The sequence below is a fragment of the Eumetopias jubatus genome, unplaced genomic scaffold (genome assembly GCF_037043125.1).
Source record: "Eumetopias jubatus isolate StellerSeaLion01/CBP00866 unplaced genomic scaffold, mEumJub1_p1.0 scaffold_6, whole genome shotgun sequence".
Classification (NCBI taxonomy): Eukaryota; Metazoa; Chordata; class Mammalia; order Carnivora; family Otariidae; genus Eumetopias; species Eumetopias jubatus.
The window spans coordinates 59,937,264-59,946,526 of NW_028274812.1; positions in this window are offsets into that span (position 1 = coordinate 59,937,264).

Below are 9,263 nucleotides of genomic sequence, written 5' to 3' on the forward strand. Positions count from 1 at the left end.
AAGGAAATCATTCTCAGTTTCTGGTGAGGATTTTCTGATAGCTTTGTGTAGTATATATATATTTTTAAAAAGCTGAACCCAAGGAGTCTTTTTATAGGTAAAGCCTCCAGAGTTCACTTGGGAAAGTGTAATTGGTATCTAATGTGAGAAGAATCATCCAGGCAATAATTGAGCTTCATTATTTAGTTCGTTTCTACATTTCTCATTTCTAATATCAGCCCTTGTGTTAGTCACATGCCCCATTAGGCTAGACAGGTTTATGTATGGTGGCATGCTAAAACTTCTTTCATTTAAAAGGTCCGAGACACATTTTTAATAAACATTTGCAGTTCTGTTATATAACTAAAGGTTCTCAATAGCTAAGAAATTTTTTCAAGGTGGTGAGAACAAGTGGAAAAATTAGCAAGTTTTTAGATTACTTAAAAACATCTCTCAGTCACCTGTGTACTTACTTAAATACCTACATCTGCTATATAATTAACCCTGATATTTTTTCTGCATAAAATTAAAGTATTAGAAGGTGTCTTTTTTTAAAATTTTATTTGCTTGAGAGAGAGGGGGGGCGGAGAGAGCAGGAGGAGGGGGAGGGGCAGAGGGAAAAGCAGGCTCCCTGCTCAGCTCCCAGGACCCTGGGATCATGACCTGAGCCAAAGACAGACAACCAACTGAGCCACCCAGGTGCCTCTGTAGAAGGTGTTTTTTAATGTAAGACATAGAATGTTTTATTTTTGAAATTCATTTTTCTTTCATGGACACTGCTATTGTGTTCCACTTAATGTCTCCAAAAGGAAATAAGATGGCTGAAAAATTCTAGCACTCGTTCATACTCCCTTTGGTTGGTTTATGGCCAGGTCTCCTTCTTTGGAGACTTCCTGTCATACTGTATTGCTCCAAAATTTTTACCTTTTTCTCCAGCTTCCCTCATCTTACAGACATGTTATTTTACATCAATGACCATCTCTAAATGAGGACTTTTAAAAATACGCATCTATAGCCATCACACCACTGTCACACCTACAAAAATTAACAATAACTTCTTAATGTGACACTTTTTAAAAGGAGGAAATGGAGATCAGGCATGAAGTTCTGTCCTTATGTCTAATGATCCTGATGCCCCTCTGGACCCCTTCTTTCACCCATCCACAGCTCTCTTCCTCTACTTACCCTTCTCTCCTTCCTTTCCTTTCCTTTTTGGCTCTTCTCAGCTCCTCCCCCCAAATTTTTACATGTACTTGTGTTCTTTGGACACACACATGCACACACGCGTGCACACACACACACTCCCAGATGAGCCCAGCCTTCAGTACAGCAGGCCTCATTCCTGCTCAGCTACTCTCGGCTCAGTTCTCACAGCTTCTGTTTTAAATCCTGAGAGCAACTCTGAATCCTGCCCTGAGTTGAAGACCGAGGGCTCCGGGGTCCTTGCTTTCCTGAAATATCTTGATTTCTCTCCCCAACATCTCAAAATACCTCTGTATCTTTGCACTTCTTTTCTGCCTGCCTATCTCATGAACCAGGTGACTCTGCTCTGTCAAATGAGGATGTTATGTGAAGGCTTCCTATCCCAAAAAGCTGTTGTGAGCATTCGAGGAAGAATGCCCATGGACCCCTCAGCGTCCAGCAAAGGCTCAGTAGATGTTGGCTCTGAGAATATGCTCCTGCCATTTTCCACTTCCCCTCATTCATCATCCGGTCAGTGTCCAATTAACACTTACCAAGTGCCTCCATGTATGACGTTCAGCTTGCCACTGGCAGTACAGATAAAACACATGGGGCCCCTGACTCATGGGGTGGTGGGGAGGGAGAACCCCAGCAGCCCGCCACTCCTCCTCCACTTCCCTGAGCGCTGCCCCTCCCCTGAACCCTGCGCTTGTGGCTCAGGCTTCGACTGACACCTCGACTGACACCACCACCATCCCCAACCCCCTCCCACCTCGGGACTCACTTTCTCTCTGAACAGCCCTTGCTGATGTCTTGAGCCAGCTTGGCTGTTACTCCCTCACGTTCTCCAGTTCTCCAGTGTGCTTGTCTGGGCTCCTTCGTTTACAGCAAAGATCCTCGATGCGGGGACTGTTCCCTCTCCCACCGGTACCTCAGTGCCCTGGTCCCCAGAACAGTGCCTGACGACACATCGCAGAAACGTGGCAAATATGCACCGGAAGGGTGAATAAATGCTCCCTCAGAAATGATGATGAGGTATTTCAAGTCATTGCATTTTGTTCTATAGTCTGTATTATTAAGCTTCCCATGGCTTGTGCTACCCAAAATAATATTCTGTATCCTGTAAACATGATTATCGTGGCTTCATGTTTTTTCTCTTTTTTCTTTGGGCGAAGGGGTTTGCAACTTGCTTTCAACATTCCGATTTTGAGACCTGAACAAGTCTCATCCATGTTCATGATTTTTTCCTATTACTTATATAGTAAAGGAGGTGATATATATGTGACACTTTCTATCAGTTCCTGGCTTACTGCGAGTATGAGCACCCTTGTGTTGCACCTCTCTCCTCCCCCCATCAAATCCACTTTTCCCCCTAATTTGCCCCTACGTCTCTTTTCTGTATTTCTGATGCATATTACATGTTACAGGGGGCAGATACATTTTTAAAAACACTTTTCTCAGATCTTACCCTGTCACTGTGTGAAATACCCCCACAATTTGACTTTCTTACTCTTTCCAAAATCCTTTTCTCCCCCAATTTCCTCCTCCTGTTCTCCACAATGTATCTCCCTCACTGTTGGCAGGGTCTTCTTCCCACAGATTTTATGCCACTCACCTGCTTAAAAAGCTCTTTTGTGTCCCTATTGCATCTGAATGAAATTTAAATCCCTTACTTGTCACATGAGGTCTTCACAACTAAGCCACCAACTACCTCCTTGGTCGTTTCTCCACCTGGCCCCCCAGACACCCCAGGGTTCTGCTGCACCAAGTTTTCCCTCTTCCTGGAATGTGCCACGCCTTTCGCTCCCCTGGGTCTTGGCACCGGCTGTTCTCTGGACTTCTTTACAGCCATTCTTTATTGGGAAAATTCCTCTTCACCCTTCAGGGCACAGAGCTCTCATGTGATGCCTGAAGTCTGACTCCCCTTTGGGAAAGTTTTATACTTCCTTTCTGGGCTTGCACAGTACTTGGTTCATATTTCTGTTACAATATTTATAGAACATACTGGGACTTGTAGGATCTTTCTTAAATTATGAAAACATTTGGCCAGTTACAAAATTGACACAATACCAAAATGTATGCAGTCATAAAGAGAATAACATACAATACCGAAATGTATGCAGTCATAAAGAGAATAACATACAATTTTGTGACCTTTTTTGTTTTCATTCAACTATGTATTATGGGCAACCTTCATGTCAATTTCTATATATCTCTTTTATTCTCCTTAATGGATATATAATATTTTATAGTGTTGATGTGCCATGGTTTATTTATTCCCTTTTTGATAGAGACCTACTTCTTTCCAATTTTTATTTATTTTTTATTTATTATTTTACACTATACACACCACACACACACACACACACACACACACACACACATATAAAATAAACATCTCTGCAAATAGATCCTTTTGCATCTGTCACTGAATGGATGACAGTGTAGAACGGATTCTTAGAAGTAAAATTGCTGACTCAAAGGGTATCTTCAATTTTGCTAAATACTACCCAGTTGCCCTCCAAAGACATTGTAAAAGTGGACTCTCACCCCAGTAGTATATGAGACTATATTCTTGTCCTTTAATGAAGTTTCATATAGGCCTTGTATATTGTGTATTTCTTAACTCTATTCTTAGGTATTCAATAATTTTGTGATCTACTAACACAGGGATCTTTTTATATAACATTTTTTTCTAATTTGGTATTGATAGCATATAAGGAAAGTGCTTAATTTTTGTATACCTTATACTAATGACATTTTATTTAACTCTTGTTACTTCTCATAGTTTTTAGTTGATTCCTTTGGATTTTCTGGGTAGACAAGAATCTTTATTTTCCTATATTTATAATTATTATTTTTTATTTCTATATTAGTAAGTTTGTAAACCTCAGTAACAGGTAGTTTTATCAAATGCCATTTTGGCATTCAAGATGATAATATGTTTCCTTCTTAATTTCCCAATTTGAAACATTCTTTCCTAATGTTAAAAAATCCTGCCTGCCTGGCCAAAACCTGCTCAAATTATTCTTTTAATATATTCTGTATTCAGTGTGCTAATGTTTAACTTGAGAATTTTTCCTCTATGTTTTCAGTTGTCATCAATTTGTTGTGTCTGTCTCTATTTGAATATGGGCTCTTTGAGGGCAGGAACCGAATGCTGTTCAGCTGTAAATACCCCTCACCTCATAGAACACCTGGTACGTAGTAGATGCTAAAAACTATGCCTCTATCTGTGCTTTGAAGAACTAGGTTCAAATCCCAATCCTGCCTTTTCTAATGATGTAGGCAGGTGTCTTACTATCAGCCTGTTTCTTCCTTTGTTAAATGTGATGTTACTTCCTATGAGGGCCCATGGAAAGATTAAATGAAAGAACATGTATAAAGTGTTTATTACAGAGTTTAGAGCACAGAAAGTAATTAAGATCGGTTCTTTCTCTTTTCCCTTTGAAATAGAAAAATAATCTGAATTTATCTGTCATGGGAGAGTTATCAGGGCAATCTACGAGTTTTTAATAGACATGGTTATGGGTGATCCTGAGCCTCCACATTCTCACTGCAAAGTGAAATGATGCATGTCAACCTTCTTTTGATTACTGTCATTAAACAAATATTTGTTAGGCAGCTTATAATTACAACTTGAGAAGAACTTACTATTGGATGGGTGTCAGGGGCCAATTTGGAAGACATTTATATTGAAATTATAGTTCATCACTTCATGTTTCTACTTTACTCACGTGTGTACACCTGCCACACATCTTTTTTTTTTTTTTTACCGTTTTCCCCCCAGTTTATCTCTAACATGTTCCAAAAGGGTAGAATTGATTGCTGATTTGTTAAGTCACCAGTTTAGCAGTAAGCTTGAGAATTTCATAATGAGAATGGTCTAATTTGGGCTTTTTATTTCTACCAGAAGAGAAAAAAAGTGACTGGCCTGTTTAAACCTGAAATCTCCTTCTGCAAACTTAAATATTAATGTTTCCTCATATACAGAAGAATAAATTCTATTGCCTATGCATGAAGTTGAATCAATGCCTCAGTAAAGCCCTCTGGTGTCATCTCACTGAATGGTTTCAAATAGGAATACAAAGCCCAGATGAAACTGAGATGAGATCGTAGAAATTGTGACAGGGCTATTTTTGAAATGATGCTCTTAGGAAAAGCTGCTGATTGAAATCAATATCTCAAGACCCGGAATTTGAAAAGACCATTTCTGAGACCTGAGAGGGTCACTGAATAGAAGTGTCAGTTGATGGTATTCAGACCATGCAATTGCTTTCACCAAGGTGCCTCCGTGTTTACTTAAGTGACTTGTGGTAGCTGGTGGCTGAGCATACATTGAGAGAGTATCCCTCTATTCAGGCTCAGGGGAAGAAGAGGAGACTAGAGAGGACATTGTGGTTTAAATGAGAGGAAGTCCTAGTGTGCTATATTGGAAGAAATGAATTGAACTGGATTTTCTTTTTCATTTATCCCCTGGAAAAAAGAATCTGTGAAGGATGTAAGTCTTTTTAGTATTAAGAAAAATTAGTGTACCCCAAACTTTACAATATTCATTTCAGACCAAGTCCTATTTAATAAGTTATCATTGATCCGAAAAAAATTATTTGCACAGACCTCTGCTAATGTTTCCAATTTTCCACAAGGCGCATGGAATCATTTTCTTTTTGTTAAGTGTGAGATTTTATTGGTGGTGATGTCCTGGGGTGTGGGGTAGCACAGGGGCTATTCATGCAACTTCGAATTGCCTTATAGAGAAGTGGCCAGACCACTTAATTGCACTAAGGTTTGAGATAATTTTGGGGGGATAAGTGTAGTTTTTAGTGAGGCCATTAACCTTTCAGGTTTTTTTTTTTTTTCTGCATTTGATTTTAAAATTTGTATTATAGGGAAATTTGGTTTGTCTTTTTTTATGTCAAAATGAGTAAATTACATTTTAGTGTCCTAGCACATGTGTATCTTAATTATTAATTTGGTTCACTATGTTTAGGATCGTTCATTTTGCACGAAATTGAATACTTTTATTTCAAGTACTGAGAACCTAGCTCTCCACTTTACCATCAAGCCATGGCACTGTTCCAGATTCACATGCATGTGATAAGTATAGGTGACCATCACAGAAACAGGAGTAACAATCCTATGTCACATGTTGCTGGTCTGGACACGCTCTTCAGGACCATAAACTCGGCCAAGATGGATGCAAATTAAGCTTTGGAAATTGAAGCAAAATTTTAAAATGTCAGAAGAACATCCCCATCAGTTGCCTTGGTTTTATAAGATCATGTTTAAAGGGCAGGGGGTGGGGGCAGCTGGGGGAGGGACCCTGTTGTTGCTGCCAGTGTTCTGAGAAACTCCTACAGTTGAGAAGCTGTGAACACAGCGACAGGATGAGAAGTAAGACAGGGTTGTGTTTGTCAGGAGCATTAGGAGGAAAACAACAAGCTGAGTCTTATAGGTCATCCAGTTGTGTCCTGTGTACCAACATATTTGATCTTGAATTGGAGCCCAATTCTTGGACATTTACATTACATGATTACTGTAGCCACTGAGACTCTGCTTACAAGACCCAACAGTGTAAGTTTGCTTTCTAGGTCTTTTACATGCAGGCAAAAAAAAAAAAAAAAAAAAGTTGACGAGATGGGCTGAAAGCCTACCTGGAGAAATACTCCGCCATCTCCGCTCCTAGCTTTTTTGGAATCTGCGGAATCATAAAAACAAGCAGTTTAATTAATGACCTTGAAGCCAAGTCTTGCTGATTATATTCTATCACACCAGCAATGTGACCTTGAGCAAAGTACTTGATCTCCAAGTCTCAGTGTCCTCAACCATAAAATGGGGAAAAGAAGAGTCCTTACTATAAAGAATTGATAAAAGGATTAAAAAGTAATATATTCAAAGCATGGAAACACTGGGTAGTTAGGACATAATTAGCTCAGTACTCAATCAATATTATTTATTATGATTAGTGCTATGATTATTATAATCATTATTATTTTGAAATTGTTCTTTGAGCTAAATTCTGTAATTTGTATTTCTAGGATTAAACTGAAGTTAGAATTAATATTGATGGATATTTTTAGTTCAGGGGTTTTAAAGGACGTTGCCTCCCATCAAAAGGATTCTTCATAAAAAAAAATGTTGGAATGTATGTGATAGTTTTATTTTTATTGTAGTTCTTTAGTGGAATTCCAATAGTATGCAGCATGTTTTATGTTTACAGAATTATTTAGGGTATAATCAAGAATGCCATAATACTGTCTTCATAAATGGGCACTGTTTTAAAAACTAGGCATAATTAGCAGGAAGATATTCATAGTGTATGTCTGACATTATTATGACTGCAATATAAATTCCACGAGGTGGAGAAGGCCCTGAGAAAGAAGGCTACAGATTTATCATAGTATGATGCCTTTGCAATATGGATTGTACTTATCTTTTTATTTGCCACAGACAATGTAAATTAGGAACATCTGAACGAAGATTCAAATAATTTAGCATCTGCAGCCCACTATAAAATATGCTGCTCTGATGCCTAGAGTGGAAACAGAAATTTACTGTTTCCTACCTCTAATGATATGATTTGGCTTTGGGTCCCAGAGGTAGCCTGCCACCAAAGATGGACCGGGCCATCGTGAAGGAAGAGTGGGGGAAATGGCAGTGGGTCACTTACCATTGTCTCCTCCTCTTCTCTCTTTAGTGCTCTAAAGAGCATATTGTTCTTTGGTCAAGACGTCAACAGTAAACAAAACCCTTTGTGGGGATGACATTTGGGGTAAGGATGTCATCAACCCATTTTCCACCTTCCTCTTACTTATTCCTCTCTTGCTGAAATTAACAGCAAGTGAACACTGAAGTTCATTTAAAGAGGAGCGATTTGGGGGGGTGTCCTTCATGGTTCTAACCACTTCTGGTTGGATAACTGTCCCAGCAGGTAAGAACTCGACCGTGATGGGAGCCCACGGTGAGTCGCCATAGTGACAGACAAGAGGGAGAGGAATTACAAGCTTGGTAAGGGGTCATGGATTTTCATGTTCTCTTTCCCCCTCCACCTGGTTATCCTCATTTGACAGATGAGGAAGCTGAGGCTCGTAGATTTTTCAAATGACTTGCTCTGGGTCACTTCCCGTTCTGTAACGGAGATGAAATACCACAATTGGGCTGTGGCTAGAGCTGCGGACATGTGTCAGGGTGGTGAGCCTCGGCCCTTCCGGTGCGCTGAGAGCACCTGTGAGCCCAGGAGCAAATGTGGGCTGCGGAGCTGCTGTGGAGAGAACATCAGATTGGGGGTGTGAGGCGCGTGGCCAGAGAGCTGTGAGGGCGAGAACCGGGATGGGAGAGAGAACAGGAAGAGCCCGGGTCTCATCGGGGAACGTGCGCACAGCTTTCAGCCTCGGAGGCAAGAAGACCGACGGAGGACTGCACTTTCCTCCTGCACTCTCAGCGTCTGGGTGCATTTCTGAAGTGGTTTTCCAAGTTTTCTCATTACACAACAATTCGGAGAGTTTGAGTAAAAGCTGCAGACCCTCTACGGCCTGAGAGGTTGTCTTACTCCTGTTTCATCTGTGTCTGACTGAGCCATTTTTCCCACTGGGGGCAAGAGGGGCTTCTCCTTGCTGCGCCCATTTAGCAACAAACAACAGCCGGCTAGTTTTGGTCCAATTATAGCTACTAATTTGCAAGTGGCTCTAAGCGAACCTGAGATATCTCATGACTTTCTCTGAGCTGTGTGTCTTGACTTCAGAAAGTGGAAACACGATGTCCCTCTGGGCTCCCAGGCTACCATGAGAGACTCAGCTTAATGCGGAACTGATTTCTTTCCTTGAGCTATAATAGCAAAGCAAGCACTTCAAGAAGACCAATCCATTTCCTCTCCATAAAAGGTTAATACCCTTCAATGTGCAAAAAATAAAAAGGTACAAGCTCTTACTCTTTTCATGGCAAGCACCAACTGAGAAAAGCAATAAGGACCAAGAACATTTGAATATCCTCTTTTGCAATCCATCCACTATCCATTTATCCGATACTGCAAGAGTTGGAGAATGTGCATCCTCCCTGCGGCTTGCCTGTAAGCTTGAGCTTTGCTTACACTTCGGTGTGGGGGC